The sequence below is a fragment of the Pongo abelii genome, chromosome 17, assembly GCF_028885655.2.
Source record: "Pongo abelii isolate AG06213 chromosome 17, NHGRI_mPonAbe1-v2.0_pri, whole genome shotgun sequence".
Classification (NCBI taxonomy): Eukaryota; Metazoa; Chordata; class Mammalia; order Primates; family Hominidae; genus Pongo; species Pongo abelii.
The window spans coordinates 28681819-28701883 of record NC_072002.2 but is presented as its reverse complement, the minus strand read 5'-3'; the positions used below and the strand labels follow the sequence as shown (position 1 = coordinate 28701883).

Here is a 20065-nt window from a genome sequence, read left to right as displayed (position 1 = left end):
AAATGTGTCCCAGAAATTCTGATACATTGTGTCTTTGTTCTCATTGGTTTCAAAGAACATCTTTATTTCTGCCTTCATTTCATTATTTACCCAGTAGTCATTCAGGAGCAGGTTGTTCAGTTTCCATGTAGTTGTGCGGTTTTAAGTGAGTTTCTTAATCCTGAGTTCTAATTTGATTACACTGTGGTCTGAGAGACAGTTTATTATGATTCCCATTCTTTTGCATTTGCTAAGGAGTGTTTTACTTCCAATTACATGGTCAATTTTACAATAAGTGCGATGAGGTGCTGAGAATAATGTATATTCTGTTGATTTGGGGTGGAGAGTTCTGTAGATGTCTATTGGGTCCACTTGGTACAGAGCTGAGTTCAAGTCCTGAATATCCTTGTTAATTTTCTGTCTTGTTGATCTGTCTAATATTGACAGTGCGGTATTAAAGTCTCCCACTATTATTGTGTGGGAGTCTAAGTCTCTTCATAGATCTCTAAGAACTTGCTTTATGCATCTGGGTGCTACTGTATTGGGTGCATATATATTTAGGATACTTAGCTCTTCTTGTTGCATTGATCCCTTTACCATTATGTAATGGCCTTCTTTGTCTCTTTTTATCTTTGTTGGTTTAAAGTCTGTTTTATCAGAGAGTAGGATTGCAACTTCTGCTTTTTTTATTTTTAATTTTTTTAATTTTTTTTTTTTTTTTTTTTTGCTTTCCATTTGCTTGGTAAATATTACTCCATCCCTTTATTTGGAGCCTATGTGTGTCTTCGCATGTGAGATGGGTCTCTTGAATACAGCACACTGATGGGTCTTGACTCTTTATCCAATTTGCCAGTCTGTGTCTTTTAATTGGGGCATTTAGCCCATTTACATTTAAGGTTAATATTCTTATGTGTGAATTTGATTCTTTCACTATGATGCCAGCTGGTTATTTTGCCCATTAGTTGAAGCAGTTTCTTCATAGTGTCAATGGTCTTTACAATTTGGTATGTTTTTGCAGTGGTTGGTACCGGTTGTTCCCTTCCATGTTTAGTGCTTCCTTTAGGAGCTCTTGCAAGGCAGGCCTGGTGGTGACAAAATCTCTCAGCATTTGCTTGTCTGTAAAGGATTTTATTTCTCCTGCACTTATGAAGCTTAGTTAGGCTGAATATGAAAGTCTGGGTTCAAAATTCTTCTCTTTAAGAATGTTGAATATTGGCCTCCACGTTCTTCTGGCTTGTAGGGTTTCTGCAGAGACATCCACTGTTAGTCTGGGGGTTCCCTTTGTGGGTAACCTGACCTTTCTTTCTGGCTGCCCTTAACATTTTTTCCTTCATTTCAACCTTGGTGAATCTGACAATTACGTGTCTTGGAGTTGCTCTTATTGAGGAGTACCTTTATGGTCTTCTCTGTATTTCCTGAATTTGAATGTTGGCGTATCTTGCTAGATTGGGGAAGTTCTCCTGAATAATATCCTGAAGAGTGTTTCCAGCTTGGCTCCATTCTCTCCATCACTTTCAGGTACACCAATCAAACATAGATTTGCTCTTTTCACATAGTCCCATATTTCTTGGAGGCTTTGTTCATTCCTTTTTATTCTTTTCTCTCTAATCTTGTCTTCTCCTTTTATTTCATTTAGTTGATCTTCAATCGCTGATATCCTTTCTTCTACTTGATCAATTCAGCTATTGATACTTGTGTATGCTTCACGAAGTTCTCGTGCTGTGCTTTTCAGCTCCATCAGGTCATTTATATTCTTCTCTATACTGGTTATTCTAGTTAGCAATTTGTCTAACCTTTTTTCAAGGTCCTTAGCTTCCTTGCTTTGGGTTAGAGCATGCTCCTTTAGCTCAGAGGAGTTTGTTATTACCCACCTTCTGAAGACTACTTCTGTCAATTCATCAAACTCATTCTCCATTCAGTGTTGTTCCCTTGCTGGCAAGGAGTTGTGATCCTTTGGGGAAGACATGTTCTAGTTTTTGGAATTTTCCGCCTTTTGTGCTGGTTTCTCCCCATCTTTGTGGATTTATCTACCTTTGGTCTTTGATGTGGTGACCTTCAGATGGGGTCTCTGAGTGGACATGCTATTCCTTTCTGTTTGTTAGTTTTCCTTCTACCAGTCAGGCCCCTCTGCTGCAGGTCTGCTGCAGTTTGCTGGAGGTCCACTCCAGACCCTGTTTGCCTGGGTATCACCAGCAGAGGCTGCAGAACAGCAAAGATTGCTGCTTGTTCTTTCTTCTGGAAGCTTCATTCCAGAGGGGCACCTGCCAGATGCCAGCCAGAGCTCTCCTGTATGAAGTGTCTATTGGCCCCTACTGGGAGATGTCTCCCAGTCAGGATACACAGGGGTCAGGGACCCACTTGAGGAGGCAGTCTGACCCTTAGCAGAGCTGGAATGCTGTGCTGGGAGGTCCACTGCTCTCTTCAGAGCTGCCAGGCAGGGATGTTTAAGTCTGCTGAAGCTGCACCCACAGCTGCCCCTTCCCCCAGGTGCTCTGTCCCAGGGAGATGGGGATTTTATCTATAAGTCCCTGACTGGGGCTTTGCTTTTTTTTTCAGAGATGCCCTGCCCAGGGAGGAGAAATCTCTGGCAGTCTGGCCACAGCGGCCTTGCTGAGTTTTGGTAGGCTCTGCCCAGTTCGAACATCCTAGCAGCTTTGTTTACACTGTGAGGGTAAAACTGCCTACTCAGGCCTCAGCAATGGTGGACGCCCCTCCCCTAACCAAGCTCAAGCGTCTCAGGTCAACCTCAGACTGCTGTGCTGACAGCGAGAATTTCAATCCAGTGGATCTTAGTTTGCTGGGCTCCGTGGGGGTGGGACCTGCTGAGCCTTGACTCCCTGGTTTCACTCCCCTTTCCAGGCGAGTAAATTGTTCTGTCTTGCTGGCATTCCAGGCGCCCCTGGGATACAGAAAAAAAACTCCTGCAGCTAGTTTTGTGTCTGCCCAAACAGCCACCCAGTTTTGTGCTTGAAACTCAGGGCCCTGGTGGGGTAGGCACCAGAGGGAATCTCCTGGTCTGCGGGTTGTGAAGACCATGGGAAAAGTGCAGTATCTGGGCTGGAGTGCACAGTTCCTCAGGCTCAGTCCCTCATGGCTTCCCTTGGGCAGAGGAGAAAATTCCCCAACCTCTTGCCCTTCCTGGGTGAGGCGACGCCCTGCCCTGTTTCAGCTTGCCCTCTGTGGGCTGCACCCACTGTCCAACCAGTCCCAATGAGATGAACTGGGTACCTCAGTTGGAAATGCAGAAATCACCCACCTTCTGCGTCAGTCTCACTGGGAGCTGCACACCAGAGCTGTTCCTATCCAGCCATCTTGCCAGCAATACCTACTAAATCGTGTTTCCTGAGTTTTTTGCTTTGGTAAGCTTCTTGTACAACCTGCATGAGTGTTATTTCATACACTGGTTTCTCTAATTGTGGGATAAAAAACCTGTGAGTAAGACTTTAGGATCAGGTACAGTTTTTAAAGGTATTACCAATTGCCTTCATCAAGGGTGTGCCTTTTTATCCTTGGAAAATATTTAACATAAAAATTCCTAGACCCCACTCCAAACCTACCAAATCAGAATCTCTAAGGGTGGAAGCCCAATAACTGATTTTTTAAAAACAGCTTCCTTTGTAATGGTGATGTTCAACTATATCTGGGGACAGCTGTCCTGCCTCAGAGAGGAACACTCTTCACTCATCAGAAGGAGGAAGCCACTGCTGCCCTACTGTGCAGGACCTGCTTACCTGAGTAGGCAGAGGCCTTGCCCCACGACCTCATCAAAATTCTCTTCTTGTATATATAATCACGCCTAAGAGGATTATGCACACACACACACTCATATATATACATATATATACACACACAAAAACTACACAAATGTTCCTGCATACAGACACATCCATATACATATACCTGTAGTCACATGGCATTGGAGTCTTTCTGAAAAGAAATGCACAAAGTGGTACTAATGGCTGTCTTCAGGGAGAGTAACGGGGTAGCCAGAGTATGGGGCGGAAGGCAGACACTTTTCCCTGTTGAATTGTATACCCTGTGCATGTATTACTTTTTGAAAAACAAATAAACTTATAAAAACTCTTTCTTCTTTCACTGAATCTGGGACACTATTTCTAACAATGCTGCAATGATTTTAAAACATGTCTGCAAATGTTTTAACAATTCTTTGCATCAAAAGTGGATTCTAATTCCCCACCCTGGTCTGAATATAGGCCAGACTCAGTGACTTGCTTCTTCTCCTGAAAAGAATGTGGCAGAAGTGACTTCCAAGCCTAGTTAATAAAAGGATGACTTCTGCCTGGCTTGCTGTCTGTCATGGATGGTCTCCTCTGGGGGAAGCCAGCTGCCATGTTATGAGGACACTCAACAGTATGTGCAGTCTGTGGAGAGGCTCACCTGGGACAAGAAGAGCAAGAGGTGTGCCATGTTCAAAAGAGAAAGGACAACTCGTAGAGACATACCTAGAGACAGGGAGCAGGTAGAGTTCTGCCAGCCTTGGAAAGAAGGAGTGACAGGTCTTCCTTTGAGGGAGAATAGAGAAGGAAGAAAAAAAGAGAAGTAGATGACACAGAAATTTGGATACGGAAGGGAGAGAAGTTGGTAAGTTCAAAGCAAAATATCTCACTATTTCTAATGCATTAGAGTGGGATAAAAAGCTTAAAGGGGCAGGCCACAGTGGTTCACGCCTGCAACCCCAGCACTCCGAGAGGCCAGGGTGGGAGAATTGCTGGAGTTCAGGAGTTCGAGACCAGCCTGGGCAACACAGTGAGACCCCATCTCAAAAAATATATAGTATTTGGCCGAGCATAGTGGCATGTGCCTGTAGTCCCAGCTACTCTAGAGACTGAGGCAGGAGGATCACTAGAGCACAGGAGTTTGAGGCTGCAGTGAGCTGTGACTGCACCACTGCAATGCAGCCTGGGTGACAGAGCAAGACCCTGTCTCAAAAGTAAATAAATAATATATTAAAATTAAAATTAAATAAGCTTAACAGAAGAGGTAAAGATTCCCAACAGTCACTAAAACAGAGGAAACAGAGATGACTCATTTAACCATTCAGAAGCAACATGTCCAATGAGGTTCTAGAATTCATCCCTTTAAGACTACCACCATCTCCATTCAAAGCAACACTTGTTTAACCACTCTTCAAGCTCTCCAAGAAAATATTTCACAACTTTGAAATTAATCATTCAAAGTTATTCCACATATTAAGCCTTAATTATTACTTATATAAACTAATTATTTATCCTCTTGAAGGCAAGAATGATTGCCCAACATTACTTTCAGAATGCCGTTTCCCTATTCCTAAACCTCTCTCCAAAAGGCCGAATGAGGAATAAACTCAATTCCTATATGGTCCATCAGCTAGTCCTTCACTTTCTCTTATTATCTTTAGGAAAACACCAAAATCTCCCTCAGTCAATCAAAATTTGAACCTGTCTCTAAACTTGAGTCAATGCCATAGATAAAGGTATAAATATCACACATAATTCATTTCAACAACCATTTCTCAAGGATGTGACACTCAAAAGCACCTGAACAAGCACTGAGGGAAGATAAGAATTTCCTAAAGAAAGATGTTTTCCATCCAGTAGGAGAGATAAGCCTTGTATATAAATAACCGCAATCAAGGCAGAATGTACTAAATAGAATGGCAGATAGCTCACTGGGCACACAGGGGAGAAAGCCTGCACTACAACTAGGGGATTGGAGGTTTCACTGCATTTGAGTTGAGCTTGAAGAATGAGAAAGATTCCAACAAGTAGAGAAAGAAAAAAAATACTTGAGAAAATGTGAACACTGAGCTAAAGGCATGACAGGGAGAAGAGCATAGCCCTTGGTGCAGACGGCCTGCCATTGATATCTGGGGAAGGGATGACTAACTGCAAACAGTTCTGTCTGACAAGGGTCACATATCAAGGGCCAGGAGCAACATAGCAAGATTCTTTTCATGCACTCACCAACAATTTTACTGAACACTTACTACATGTGACACACTGTGCTGGGCACTGCAGATAAAGCAGTAAACAAAGCAAAGTCCCAGTCTTCACAGAGCTCACATTCTAACTGGAGACAGAACCTAAAGAAACACACAGATAATCCACATGCCAGGTGGTGATGAGTGCTAATGTCAGGGAGGCCTCTACCACAGCAGGGTCTGAACACGAAGCAATGAGGGAGTGGAAACTGACCTGTGTGAAGGGTGTTCCCAGTAAGGAGAAGTGTAGAAGTCCTGAGATGGCTGCTTATGAAGCTGCTCAAGGAACAACAGAAGCCAAGGAGACAGAGCAGGGTGCACAAAGGGGGAGAAGGCAAGAGATGAGACCAGAAAGTCAGGAAACGGCCAGACTGCAGGCAACCCTGCAGATCCTGGAACAGACTTTCATTTTATTATGAATGACATGAGAATGAGACTAAAGGGTTATGAAGAGAAGAAAGCACTTAAGGAACCCTATGGAAGGCAAGGATGGAAACAGGGAAGCCACTGAAGAGTCTGTAGCAGTGATCCAGGTGAGAGAGGATGATGGCTTGGGGGTAGGTGGCAGCATTACAGTGCAGGAGAATGAGCCAGAATCCAGATACATTTCAAAGGTACAGCAGCCAGGACTGTTGACAGACAAGATTACAGAGAAAAAGAAATGACTCCCAGGTTTTTGGCAAAACACACACACAAGAGATAATTAGCCTGGAAATACACACTGGGCCTGATCAAAAATCATCCTCCAAATTGAGGTCTGGGAACCTCCAGGGGAAGCTGAAACAGGACGCCTTCACCTAAGGCTGTCATCTCTGTGCTACCACCATTCCCTTGTCTACAAAATGAAGTAAATGGTTAGATGTGTGTTTCTCAAATTAGGATACCCATATGAGCATTCAAGCCACACTACAATCTTACCAGTCTTCCCAGAAAGTTAGTTGTATTAACAGACTCAGCGATAATTTATATTTACTAGTTCTATTTATTAAAACAAAAATCTAGTATGAGTGAAAGGGAAAACACTGCCTAAATATCTACACAAAAGTGCATTTATGGGAGCAGAAGTACATACATATTTGACTGGCATTTGGCACTCTTTAATGGAAGAGTTTGAGATGTTCTGATTTAAATACATCTCTGGGCCCTTCAGCTATAATGTTCTGTGTTTTCAGTATATTTTACTAGTTTTCAACCCTGAGAGTCATCTAGTGGGAAAAATACCAAAGATATAGTTTTGGAAAATAAAATTTAATTGTTAGCATCTTTCATAATATGTAAGAGCAGCCAAGAGTAGGTGGAAGGTGGCAGTGGGGAAGGCCCAAGACAAGAAGGGCTGCAAAGCCCCAATCGTGATGAGTAGGGAGCCAAAGAAGCTGTCAAAAGTTTGTGGGGAAAGACATAGACAAGTATTCTGAAAAAGAGAGGAGCGGAAGTAGTATAAATATAGTTTTCACTTTTCCCATGCAAACGTCAACAAAGAGTGTATAAAAGTTGATTAAGAAGTCATAGAGATATAGACACACTATCTAGAGTGTGGAGGAGTAAATGAAATAGCCAGTAATTAGGTTAAAATGATGCTCAAATTCACCAGGCCCAAGGAAATGCACATTAAAATAACAATATGATACTCTTTTATACCCATTAGATTGTTCAAAATTAAAAAGAGCTACAATGTGAGGGCAAGGGTACTTTCTTGGTGTGATTTTAGAAAATACCTGAAAGGATTTATCAACATAAAAAAAACGCAAGAACCAACAATCCGCTCCTGGGAGTCTATGCCATAAAAATAAAAGCACTAGGATGTAGGACAAATGTATTAAGGATGGTTATTTTGGCATTATTTGAGAAGAAAAATATGAAAAAATGTACTGTTCAGCAATATGGGAATGGCAGAGTAAAACACGTCCTCGGACATGCCAGCATTATTTGCAGACAAATTTTGAGAGTAAAAAAGTTGATACCTAACAATATAGAAATTTCAGAATAAATTATGGTACATCATCACACCATAAAACATTAGCAGCCTTTAAAAACAGTGAACTGAATTTGTCCCAGCTGAGTTCAGAAAACCACCAGGTGAGAAAAGTGAGTTCCAGTGGAGCCAGGGGATGCTGGTACGGATAAAGAGGAAGGAAAGGATGAGAGAGGGAAAAGGCTAAAATGGAGAAGAAATTGAAAATGCACAGAAAGGCAAGCATACAATTATCTGGCTAAGCAATATTGTATATATGGGTTTATTTGTGTAATTAACAAAACATTCGTGGATATTTGTTTTGTATTCTTTTTTGAGAACCAGACTATTAGCTCAGAGGTGGAACTGAGGGGCCAGGCCCAGGCAGATGGACACCGGCTGTGTTGAGACACCTGGGTCCTTCCAAACAGGCTACTAAGGCCCCAACACATGCAACAGAGCAGTGAAGTCCAGGTGTCAGTGGTACTTAACAAGGAAGGGCATGGGAAAAGAGAAGGAGGAGCAGAGGCAACCAGAAAAGGTGCTTAAAACAGAAAAGAGGTGGTCTCTAGGAAACGGGTAAACTAAAGACAAGGAAAGGCAGGCAGGAAACTACTGTTTGTGATCATAAGCCTTTCTGGGCTCTGATTTGTCACAGGGTACAGGTATCACTTTTAAAATAATAAATTTAAAAAATAATAAACTCAACAGAAACCTTACAAGCCATAAGGGATTGGGGTCCTACCTTTACCCTCGTTAAACAGAACAACTGTCAGCCAAAATTCTGTGTCCAGCAAAATTAACTTTCACAAATGAAGGAGAAATAAATTCATTTCAGACAAACAAATGCTGAGGGAATTTGTTACTACCAGAATAGTCCTACAAGAAATGCTAAAGGGAATTCCAAATCCTGAAACAAAAGCTCAATCTACACCAGAATAGAACCTCTTGAAAGCATAAAACTCACAAAAACCTGTAAAACAACAACACAACAAAGAAAACAAAGTAGCTAGGTAATAATTAACATGATGACTGGAACAATACATCACATCTCAATATTAACAAGGAATGTAAATTGCCTAAATGACCCACTTAAAAGATACAGATTGGCAGAATGCATAAAAAAAAATCACAAACCAAATATCTGCTGTCTTTAAGAGACCCATCTAAAATGTAAGAATTCATCTAAACTCAAGATAAAGAGGTGGAAACAAATATTCCACACAAATGGAAACCAAAAGTGAGCAGGAGTAGCTATTCTTACATCAGACAAAACAAACTTTAAAGCAATAGCAGTTAAAAAAGACAAAGAGGGACATTATATAATGATAAAAGGACTAGTCCAACAGGAAACTATCACCCTAAATATATATGCATCTAACACTGGAGCTCCAAATTTATAAAACAATTACTACTACACCTAAGAAATGAGACAGACAGCAAAACAATAATAGTAGGAGACTTCAACACTCCACTGACAGGACTAGACAGATCATCAAGACAGAATGTCAACAAAGAAACAATGGACTTAAACTACACACTAGAATAAATGGACTTAACTGGTATCTACAAAACATTTTACCCAAGAACTGCAGAATATATATTCTTCTCAACAGCACATGGAGCATTCTCCAAGACAGACCATATGATAGGCCAAAAAACAAGTCTCAATATATTTTTAAAAACTGAAATCATATCAAGTATCTTCTCAGACCACAGTGGGATAAAACTAGAAATCAACTCCAAAAGGAGCCCTCAAGACTATATATCTATATATATACATATACACACACACACGTATATTACATGGAGTTAAACAATCTGCTCCTGAATGATTTCTGGGTTAACAATAAAATCAAGATGGAAATTTAAAAATTATTTTAAATGAATAATAGTGACATGAGTTATCAAAACCTCTGGGATACAGTGAAAGCAATGCTAAGGGCGAAGTTTACAATGCTAAATGCCCATCAAAAAGTCTGAAAGTTCACAAATTAACAACTTATTGTCACACTTCAAGGAAGCAGAGAACAAGAGCAAACTAAACTCAAAGCTAGCAGAAGAAAAGAAATAACAAGGATCAGAACAGAATGAAGTGAAATTGAAAAACAAAGATACAAAGAATCAATGAAACAAAAAGCTGGTTCTTTGAAAAGATAAACAAAATTGATATACCATTATTAGCTATATTAACCAAGAAAAGAAGAGACAACATTCAAATAAGCTCAATTAGAAATGAAAGTGGAGACATTACAACCAACACCACAGAAATACAAAAAATCCTTCGAGACTGCTATGCACACCTCTATGCACACAAACTAGAAAATCTAGAGGAAATGGATAAATTCTTGAAACATACGACCCTCCTAGATTAAATCAGGAAGAAACAGAAACCATGAACAGACCAATAACAAGCAGTGAGACTGAATCAGTAATTTAAAAATCACCAGCACCAACAACAAAACCTAGGGCCACATGTATTCACAGCTAAATTCTACCAGACATTCAAAGAACAGTTGGTCCCAATCCTACTGAAACTATTCCAAAAGATTGAGAAAAAGGGAATCCTCCCTAATTCATTTCATGAAACCAGTACCAGCCTGATACCACAACCAGGAAAGGACATAACAAAACAAAATAAAACAAAAAGCCCACAGACCAATATCCCTGATGAACATAGATGCAAAAATCCTCAACAAAACACTAGCTAACTGAATCCAACAGCACATCAAAAAGATAATACACCATGATCAAGTGGGTTTCATCCCAGGGATGCAAGAATGTTTTAACATACATAAGTCAATAAATGTGACACATCACACAAACAGAATTAAAAACAAAAACCATATGATCATCTCAATAAATACAGAAAAGGCATTTTATAAAATCCAGCATCCCTTTATGATAAAAACCCTCAACAAACTAGGCATAGAAGAGATTTACTTAAAAATAATTAAAAGTCATATATGGCAAACCCACAGGCAATATCACACTGAATAGAGAAAAGTTGAAAGCATTCCCTATGAGACCAGAACAAGACAAGGATGACCACTTTCACCATTTCTATTCAACATAGTGATAGTAACACTAGCCATAGCAATCAGACAAGAGAATAAATAAAGGGGATCCATATTGGAAAAGAGGGAGTCAAATTAACACTGTTCACCTATGATATGATCATATGCCTAGAAAACCCTAAAGATTCCTCCAAAGACTCCTAGATTTGCTAAGCAAATTTGGTAAAGTCTCAGGTTACAAAATCAACACACACAGATTAATAGCACCACTAAACACCAACAATGACCAAGCTGAGACACAAATCAAGAACGCAATCCCTTTACAACATCTGCAAAACAACAACAACAACAACTACTACTACTACTACTAGGACTATACTTAACCAAGCAGGTGAAAGATCTCTACAAGGATAACTGCAAAACACTGCTGAAATAAATAACAGATGACACAACAAATGGAAACACATCCCATGCTCATGGATTGGAAGAATCAATATTGTGAAAATAACCATACTGCCCAAAGTACAAATTCAGTGCAATTCCTATCAGAATACCAATATCATTTTTAATAGAATTAGAACAAACAATCCTAAAATTCATATGGCATATGGAACCAAAAAGGAGCCCAAATAGCCAAAACAACCCTAAGCATAAAGAATAAATCTGGAGGCATCACATTACCAGACTTCAAATTATACTATAAGGCTACAGTTACCAAAACAGCACGGCACTGGTATAAAAGTAGGCACACAAACCAATGGAACACAAAAGAGAGCCCAGAAATAAAGCCAAATACTTACAACAAAAGCATACAGCAACATAAATTGGAGAAAGGACACCCTATTAATAAATGGTGCTGGAGCCAGGCACAGTGGCTTACATCCACAATCCCAGCACTTTAGGAGGCCAAGGTGGTTGGATCACTTAGATCGGGAGTTCAAGACCAGCCTGGCCAACATGGCAAAGCTCCATCTCTACTAAAAATACAAAAATTAGCTGGGCATGGTGGCACATGCCTATAATCCCAGCTACTCGGGAGGCTGAGGCAGCAGAATCGTTAGAACCTGAGAGGCAGAGGTTGCAGTGAGCCAAGATCGTGCCACTGCACTCCAGCCTGGGTGACAGAACGAGAGACTCTGTCTCAATAAATAAATAAATAGTGCTGGGAAAACCGAATAGCCACATGAAGAAGAATGAAACTGGATCCCTAATTCTCACCCTATACAAAAATCAACTCAAGATGTATCAAAGACTTAAGACCTGAAACCAAAAAATTCTAGAAGATAACCTTGGAAAAACTCTTCCAGACATCAGCCTAGGCAAATAATTTATTACTAAGACTTCAGAAGCAAATGCAACAAGAACAAAACTAAATAAATGGAACCTAATTAAACTAGGTGAAGTAATTCAGGAATGGGAAACCAAATTCCATATCTTCTCATTTATAAGTGTGAGCTAAGCTATGAGGACACAAAGACACATAGAGTGGTATCAAGAACTTTGGAGACTCAGAAGTGGGGAGAGTGGGAAGGAAATGAGATACAAAAAAAACTACATATCAGATACAATGTATACTATTTGGCTTATGGATGCATTAAACCTCAGAATTCACCACTATACAATTCAACCATGTAACTAAAAACCACGTGTAACCCAAAAGTGATTGAAATAAAAAAAAATTTTAACCATAAAAATAATAAACCCCCTATAGAGCCTACCAGACATTGCATTTAATTTACGCAAATTCAACGGGCCAAATATAATCACACATTATATGAACCACATACATTTGCTTTTTTAGATATGCAACTAATTTCTCTGTGCACTATCTCACATTACCTTTCTGTGATGCTACTAGGACAGAAACTTAGCCCCAAACCGGAATTCAGTGGAAGGAAAGGATAAGCCGGGTTCACCTGACTCCTGCTGAGTCCAGGCTCCTGGATTGTGTTCTATGCCACCTAATTCTCACAGGGAGCACGAGTGGCGACACAGGGAGAGGATCAGGAATAAGCTTGAAATGAAAGTCCACAATGCTCCAACAACTAATGCTAATGCTAGAAGCTAACATTTATTGAGTACCAACCGCATGCAGACCTGTTCTAAGCACTTTCCGCAGGCTAACTCACATTGTTCTCCACCCAAGACTATCTCCATCTCAGGCGGCAACACTCTCAGGACAGTCGCTTAAGCCAAACACCTTGGAGCCATGGGGGACTCCTCTCTCTTCCACAGCCAATCAATCAGGGAATCCCAGTGGCTCTCCTTTCAAAATAAATCTAGAATACAGTCACTTCTCACCACAGACGCTGCTACTGCCCTGGTTGGAGCTACATCATCTCCCACCCAGATTGTGATCATAACCTTCCTAGCAGGTGTCCCTTGGCCTCCACGGCCAGTGATAATCATAAAGCCTAGGTCCATCCCTGTCAACCCTCTGCCTGACTCCTGCCAGGGCACCCCGTCACAATGAATATGGAGCCCTCACGTGGCTACCGAGAACTCCATCACCTCTAATCCCTCACCACCTTCTGCTCTGCTCTCCCCTTGCTCACAAGGGTCTCCTTACTGTTCCTCAACCAAGCCCACACCCTCTGGCCTCAGGTCCATTCTACCTGCTCCTTCTGTCTGGAACTCTTTCCCCAGACACCATCCATATTACTCCCCTCTCCTTCTCACTACCCTTTCAGCACAACAATCTGCCCCCAGCCCAGTGCTGCCACTATCCTTACCCTATGTTACTTTTGCTTTTCCATAACATTTATCACCTTTTAAAATGATAAATATGGCCAGGTATGGTGGCTCACAGCTGTAATCCCAGCACTTTCAGAGACCGAGGTGGGCAGATCACCTGAGGTCAGGAGTTCGAGACCAGCCTAGCCAATATGATGAAACCCTGTCTCTGTTAAAAATGAAAAATTAGCCGAGTGTGATGGTACATACCTGTAATCCCAGCTACGTAGGAGGCTGAGGCAGGAGAATCGCTTGAACCCGGGAGGTGGAGGTTGCAGTGAGCCAAGATTGTGCCACTGCAATCCAGCCTGGGTGACAGAGCAAGACTCTGTCTCAAAAAATAAAATAAAATAAATGAAAGAAAAGGAAAGAAAATGATACATTATTTACCTGTTTGTTATGTTTCTTGCTTATTGACGGCCTCTCCCCCACCAGGACATAAGCCTCACAAAGGACCTTCACCTGTTTTGCTTACTGATGTACACAAACATCTACAGCAATGCCTGACACACGCCAGGCACGCAATAATTATTTGTGGAATAAAGAAACTAGGCATTATACACCAAATACTGTATGATTTAATTGGAAATAATGCCACTATACATAAATTTTATAAATCTACTAAAAGCAAAAATCAACCCCTAAAAAAGAGATCCCACCTCACCACCAAGAATAAACTGTCCTCAATTCTCCCATACAAGACTATTTTTAACTTTCTTCAGCACACATCCATGGGACTATATGAGATAGAGGGAAAGATCATTCACTTGCAATTTGCAAATGTATCTCATGAAAATAAATTTATCCTCCTTTCAATACACAAAAGAATATAGATCTTTCTTTAGAAATTTAATGATTCTCAATACCTTGACATACATGTAGATGTCTTTCCCCAATATCTTGTTTCTGTTACTTCATAAAATATTATGAGGCTGAGTGCAGTGGCTCATGCCTATAATCCCAACACTTTTAGAGGCAGGAGGATCACTTGAGGCCAGGAAGTTGAGGCTGCATTGAGCCATAATGGCGTCACCGCACATGAGCCTGGGCAACAAAGTGAGACCCTGTCTCAAAATATAATATATATATATATGAGACTTATCACATCCAGGACCACCTTCAATATGGGCAAATGATCATTATCCATGAACCCACAGCCTCATTTCTCCCATCACACAGCAGAAGGTCAGCAGCCCATCGGTCCCACCCCTATCCATCCCATTCTGCTTTCCTTTTCACCTGCTTCACCAAATATTCTGGCTTCTCCAGCAAAGATGGCCAAAATAATTGCCCCCTTTTACTGACATATAAAGGAGGGGAACAAGAGGAAGGGAAACTTTCTCTTTTATTTTAAAAGTGTATTACTAACTAAAATGATGTGTCTGACACAAAATGTGTGCCTAAATACCCAACTTACTGTTCTCGGTCCTAAAAATAGCCACTGCCATATGATGTATTAATTTTAATCATGGTCTCAGATAATATGATTAGTAGCAGCAGAATTTGAAAAGTTGAGGTAACTTTCACTTTGGGAGGAGTAAATTCACAATTAAACACTGCAAAAATGGAGATGCAGCTAGCATTTTTGCTCCACAACAGCTAAATATATTACCATATTACATGGGTGTTCTACACTCGGTTTTGTTTTGATCATTTTATAATTTAACTCCCATGGATATTATCTACAATAAAGATGCGGAAAAGAACAAAACGTTGTAAAATGATTCTTTTCCAATGTCTTAAAATAAGTACTGAGCAAGACCAAGACGTCAACCGAAGCACTTCTAGTACTAAAACTGTCATATTCACAATGCATCTTAATCTGTGTTTTCTTCCATCCAGGGTTAAAAAAAATCTAATCCGTATGAATTAAGAAATAAAATGTTTGCATGGCCAGTATAGGTGAGAAAAAAAATAAGAAAGAAAATGCTATTTTAATCTTATTATAGGAAATGAAGCTAGCCACATTCTGAAACTGAATTTTCTGTATTTAAGCATTCAGTCATGAGAAACATCTCCCAAATAAAGATTCAAACAGGGCTCTTCTTATAAAGATTAAATCATTCTTTTAATATCATTCAAACAATGCACAAACAGTAACTGTACAGCCCATGGGTAATCCAAAGCTCCTAGGAACCCCCGTCACATAGACTAGTCTGACTTCTTGACTACACAGTATTAGACTGACCATGTAGGACCTTGGGCTCCCAGTGGAAGGTGCCCCTGGCAGGGATGGCACAGCCCCTTCTGCAGCCCAGACACCCGGAGCCTCATCTGCTACCACCCACCAGGTTGGAAACTGTTTGGCCTGTGCTTGGCACCTCTTGAATCACCCAGAATAGTCCAAATTGTTCTCTACAAATAAGGTTCAAGAGGGTATGGATTTTGTGTGCAGGCTCCAGCAACTGGTAAGGAAGCACCGTGTGTGAACACATGGAAACCACCCCTGTGACTTAGACAGGCAAAGGCATCAGTGGCATTGTTCTTCCTAAGAAAAGAATGTACCTCTCAGTATGTGTTTATTTATTCTTCTGGGGAATAAGCACATGTTACTAACTATATCACCTATTGGGGCAATATTGCCATCCATAAAAGTGTTTCTAACAACTGACAATCACTTTCTGACAGTTACTTAACAGTAGGTATCTTCATACTATGTTCTAAATGTTTTATGCTTATAAAGTCATTTGATCTTCAAAACAACCCTCTTCTACAGGGAACTGAGGCACATTATTAACTAAGTTACTGCCATTCACACAGCTACAAAAGGTTAACCGAGGAGTTAAAGCCAGGCAGGACTTTTTTAATGTTTCTTTATTCAGTCAAACAGGTAAACGTTTTAAGTGTAAAAATAGATGTTTAGGAATTCTGAGAAACCAAGCAAAAAATGCTGATGAAGCATGAGTAGAGAAGCCAAATATACACACTAAGATGAAATGCAGATGAACTGAGACACCAAAGACAGAGAGGAAAGGAGTGCAGTAAGTGGCCGCACTGAGCAGACAGAAGGACCAAAGCACAGAGTGTGCATGTCACATCTTGAGGATGCAATGCACGAGATGAGGAGACAAGCATTAAAAACAGTAAATGTACTTCTCTGCAGAGTTCACAGAAAAAAAAGTAAATAAGCACATTATCTTATTTAGAAAACGATTAAGAGGTACAAGCAGCCTATATTATGCTGAGTATAACAATTGAGAAAACTAATGTTAACTGTTGTCCTTTTTTGTCTATAGTTAGGTGTAATTTGTTTTGTTAATAGTTCTTATTTAAAAAATCAAAGTACCAGGACAATCCATAATCCAATCTTTATTTCAAATATCACTGTCCGAAGAGCCCAAACTGAAAAATTTCTATCAAGAAAACAACTGTTCACAGTGTGGTATCATAAAAATCATTATAAAATCTATATCAAAAATTTTCAGGCTAGGCACGGTGGCTCATGCCTGTAATCCCAGCACTTTGGGAGGTCGAGGAAGGAGGATCGCTTGAGCTTAGGAGTTTGAGACCATCCTGAGCAACATAGTGAGACCCGTCTTGACAAAAAAATAAAAAATAAAAAATTAGCCAGGCATGGTGGTTTGCACCTATAGTTCTAGCTACTTGAGAGGCTGAGATGGGAGGAACACTTGAGCCCAGGAAGTCAAGGCTGTAGTGAGCTATGATTGCACCACTGCACTCCAGCCTGGGTGACAGAGCAAGACCCCGTCTCAAATAAAAATTTAAAAATAAAAAGATAAAAAATTTCTTACATCTGAGAAGTTCCATAGTAACCCCTCCTCTTTGCTGTGTCCATTCACTAAACATTGCCACCTGTCCTTTCTTGGGAAGAAAAATCCATTATTCTGAGATGGTTTCCCTCTTACATTTTTATTGTTAAGGTTATCTTCTTAAGGGGAAGTAATAAATGGTTGCTTGTTTGTTTTTTGTCTGCACATGGAAAATTAAAAGTTGGCAACTCTCTCAAGGCTGCAGTGAACTATAACGGGCACCACTGCACTCCAGCCTGGGCGGCAGAGCAAGACCCGACTCCAAAAACAAAAAGAAAAAGTTGGCAACTCTCTATAAGCTCACATATAGTTTTAACGGTATAGAAAACAGCCGCAATTGTGGAGGCCTCTACTTCAGATACTGAGTGTTAAGAGGTCAGAGGACAGAAAAGGGAGAAGTGGCTTTGTAATGAATGGCCTGTGGCAGGTTAAGACAATGGAATGCTGGATAGCACCCTCATCTGCAGGTGGAGGTGTACTATTTGCAAGCAGGTGCTGAGTGGAGCATCATCCCATCCTGGGTTCAGAATGCCAACAGCAAGGACAAGGGCTGCCTGGGATCACGTCAGGCGTAGGGCCTCTCTGGGGAGCTGAGCTCATAATCTGTTCTTTGCACATCACAGAGGCAAAGAAAGGATAAAGGCTCTGAAATAGTCCTTTTCTCTGTCTGACTTCCTTGCCTTCATGCTTTTGGTAAAGCATATGCCAGAAGTCTGAGGCTGGCAATCCTTGCCTCATTCAGCCTATAGATGTTTTGATTGTGCCTCACACTATTCCAAAACCCAGGAAATTACACACACATTTTTTTTAATTGGATTTCAGACTTTATTGGGGGAAAAAAAAAAAAAAGACTCAAACTCCCAAGGAGCAGCAATCCATTGTAGAGGCCCTAAAGACATGCCCCCCAGGCACCATAAGCCACCACTCCTTCCCATCCTAAGGCCACTTTACCTACTCAGGGTATCTGCCAGACCCGGAAGCCAGCCTCTGAGGACCCCAAGGGAGCACCCCAGTGTTTGTCCAGCAATCCGAAAACAACTGGCCACTTTCTGTTGGTGGGTTGGAGCATATGCTTCAATAACACACCAAACATATCAAAATACATCACCTCCAACTGGTTTCTAATGTACTTTTCCTATTTATTTTTAATCTGGCTAGAACTAAATTAGGCTACATGAAACCTCTTTATATTTTAATTACACTTAGCCAAACCTTTGGAAAGAAAAAGAACACTGGGCTTGGTGGCTCACGCCTGTAATCCCAGCACTTTGGAAGGCTGAGGAGGGGAGATCACGAAGTCAGGCATTCAAGACCAGCCTGATCAATATGGTGAAACCTCGTGTCTACTAAAAATACATAAATTACCCGGGTGTGGTGGTGCATGCCTGTAGTCCCAGCTACTTGGAGGCTGAGGCAGGAGAATCGCCTGAACCCGGGAGGCAGAGGTTGCAGAGAGCCAAGACTGAGCCGCTGCACTCCAGCCTAGGTGCAGAGCAAGACTCCACCTCAAAAAAAAGAGAAAAAGAAAAAAAAAGGAAACAGTGGCACCTAACTGTATAAGTGGCTTTGTTCTTGAAGGTATATTAACTGCATATTAATTGTCAGCCATAACCATCTATTTCCAATTCATTTTAATCTCAATTGACTAGATATAATTTAGCAAAGAACATTCAGCAGTTCCCATCTTCCCAAAAGCTAGGAAAATGCCAAGTGTTGGCTATACTTACATCTTAGAAAATAGCAAACTCTCATTATTTTAGGTAATATAGCTAATGGAGAATTAACAGAGCAACTGTTGTTCAGCTACCCTTAATAAGACCCTTCATAGTCTCTATATGATACAATGAAATATTCAGAATACCAATAATTTTGGCTCCTTCCCAAACCATTTCTTCTATTACAGAAATTCTGAGTTTTTGATTACCTGAAAAACACAATGGTTTTAGTCAATTACAATTTTCTTAAATAAAAACAAACACAGAAATCTTCAAAACTGATGGCTAGGAGTTAACCACCACTAACAACTCTGACCTTGGGAAATCACTGTGTAGCAATATCAGGAAATGTTTAAAAAAAAGAGGAAGAACTGAAATCTACATTAATTTCTATAAGTATTAAGTGCTACAGAAATACAAAACAAGCTTTTACAAATACATCTAATATAGTGCTATAAAGAAATGTGATCGAAAATTTAAAGTTAGGAAGTTCTGCATCATGACCTTGAGAAGTTGTTTTATGTTAAATGTATCACAAATTACACTATTGAAAAGTTTTGTAAAACTAAAACAATTCAATATGCCAATTTCCTCCCTTTCCTTTGCATCTGATTTAAGTCTAAACCCAAATTAGTTGATAAACCATTGAATGCACTTTGCCTGGGTGTTTCCACACTTATCCTGTATATATAGAGTGAAATAGACAAAAAAAAGTGACAGAAAGTCCAGGGGTTATATTGAAGAAGAGTGACCAAAAATCTATGGGTTAGGTTTGTTTTCGTTTTAGAGACAAGATCTTACCTTGTCATCCAGGCTAGAGTGCAGTGATGCGAACATGGCTCACTGTAGCCTCAACCTCCTGGGCTCAGATGATCCTCCCACTTCAGCCTCCCAAATAGCTGGGAATACAGGCGCATGCC

At 40.5% G+C, this 20065-nt stretch overlaps 1 protein-coding gene across 1 annotated transcript in view; it reads right to left on the bottom strand.

The window, feature by feature from the left end:
- The window catches only part of L3MBTL4 (L3MBTL histone methyl-lysine binding protein 4), a 461605-nt gene that overhangs the window by 427078 nt on the left and 14462 nt on the right, over positions 1 to 20065 (bottom strand). The gene's annotated exons all lie outside the window — the stretch shown is intronic.